Raw genomic sequence first — 2,431 nt, forward strand, 5'->3', positions numbered from 1 at the left:
GAATAATATGATGATTATAATTTAAAATAAAATTTAAGATAATCATCATTACATACAAATAGCCAACAGGTATATAAAAAATGTTCAACAGCACTAATTGTCAGGAAAATGCAAATCAAAACCACAGTTAGAATGGCTATTATGAAAAAGACAAAAAATAACATGCTGGTTAGGATGTGGAGAAAGGGGAACACTCGTACACCATTGATGGGAATGTAAAGTAGTATAGCCGTTATGGAAAACAGTATGGAAGTTCCTCAAAAAACTAAAAATAAAACTACTGTATGATCCAGCAATCCTACTATTGGATATATATCCAAAAGAAAGGAAATTAATGTATTGAAGAGATACCTGCACCCCATGTTTATTATAGGACTCTTCACAATAGCCAAGATATAGAATCAACCTAAGTGATTCTTTATCCACTCATCAATAGATCAACAGATGAATGTATAAAGAAAATGTGGTATATGTACACAATGGAATATTATTCAGCCATAAAAAGGAATGAAATCCTGTCATTTGCAACAACATAGCTGGAACCTGAGGTCATTATGTTAAGTGAAATAATCCAGGCATAGAAAGACAAATATCCCATGTTCTCACTCATATGTGGGAACTGAAAAAATGGATCTCATGGAGGTAGAGAATAGAATAGCAGTTATCAGAGTCTGGGAAGGACGTGTGTGTTGGGGTGGGGGAGGGAAGATGAAGAAAGGTTGATTAATGGGTACAAAAATACAGTTAAATAGAAGGAATAAGTTCTAGAGTTTGATACCACAGTAGGGTGACTGTAGTTAACAATAATTTATTGTATATTTCAGAATAGCTAGAAGAGAAGAATTGTAATGTTCCCAACACAAAGGTAAATGTTGAAGGTGATGGATATTCCACTTACCCTGATTTGATCATTACATGTTATAGGCATGTATCAAAATATCACAAAATATGTACAACTATGCTATATCAATAAAATTTTTTTAAGAAACCATTATTTTGCTCAGAGTTGTTTCTGTGTCCAGGCTTCTGTAGGGAGAGTGTTGATGGATGAAGAGTAAAACAGGAGAAAACCAGAATGCAAAGTGTCCCAGAGAACACAGACACAATGCTTCAGGGAAATCTTGAAGAGTTTGGTGGGGATGTCTGTGAGGACCACGATCTCTGTTGACATGTAGTTACAACTGAAATTTAGGGTACATCTGGAGGACAAAACAAGGGGACTTTGGGCTTGCCTTTTCCGTTGGCCAGCAATAGAGAAGGCATTATTTTTAGCTTGGGGTTGAAGAAGCAGGGACAAAACCCAGACTCCTCAGAGAGCTGAAAAGCAAAAGGCTTGAGCCAAAATGTAGCTTGATTTTGATGCTCTACAGAAAGTTCCAGAGTGACCAACGTGTGTAAGACCTAAGCCCCAAGTTGTACTTAGTGTGCTACGTGAACATAAGGTAAGACCTGAGAATCCTGACATCTGTGGCACGAAAGTGGAACTCTACACAAGTTTGCTGGAATGATTGATGGGCACTGTCTTTGGAGGGAAAACAAGAGATGAAGAATACGTGCCATTGTCTCGAGCTCTGTCTAGTCCAGGAAGTAGTCCTATGTCACTTCCTAAATATTCAGGTGGTCTCACACAAAAGTAACGGTGAAAGAGACTACCTCAGGTGAAGGTTTTGCTACATGTGGGGTCAATAATTTGTGCAGCTGGTGGAAATGCTAGCCTACAAAATGAAGTACATAAGAAATAGCACTTTCCTTTTTTCTAGAAGTCAAAGTATGAGACCTCAGTCTCATTCCATTTCTCTCTCTTGGGATGGAGAGAAAATTTAATGGTAGTTATTGCTGGGGTTTCCTTTCCTCACTTCCCCAGTCTCCATGGTAAGGTTCTGTGTGCTTACATGGTACCAAAGCATTTCATGGGGGTAGGGATGATGCACAGGGAATACTGTTATGTCCATGGTTGGTGGTTCTCATTGGCTTTCATGACAGCTTGGAAATGAGAACTGGCAGCCTGAGGGCTGTGGATCTAGAAATGTGGTTTGTTTGGCTGGTGCAACATTTAGATTTTTTAAGTAATGCTTTGGGTTGGTTCATGCTTTCCATGGATAGTTCACCATAATCCCCATCCTTCCATGTTGTCCTAAAGGAGGCCGTTTCACTTATTTATACCATTTTGGCCCCTGTAAGCATTGACTTGCAACCCCAAACAAGAGTTTTCAAACTCTGCTCAGTTTCAACCAGTTTTTACCAACTGAAAAAACTATACATCAAGGCCAAGTTCCCAAGTATTCTTTCTTGGTCTGAACCATATTTTATTAGGAACTTTTGTATTGGTGGGGTAAAATATTCTTTTGTAAATATCTTCTATTTCAAAAATTAATGTAAGAATAGACAGCACTTAGTTTTTGTTTTTTTGTTTTTTTGAGACAGAGTGTCA

The sequence above is a fragment of the Propithecus coquereli genome, unplaced genomic scaffold (genome assembly GCF_000956105.1).
Source record: "Propithecus coquereli isolate 6110/MARCELLA unplaced genomic scaffold, Pcoq_1.0 Scaffold70, whole genome shotgun sequence".
NCBI lineage: Eukaryota > Metazoa > Chordata > Mammalia > Primates > Indriidae > Propithecus > Propithecus coquereli.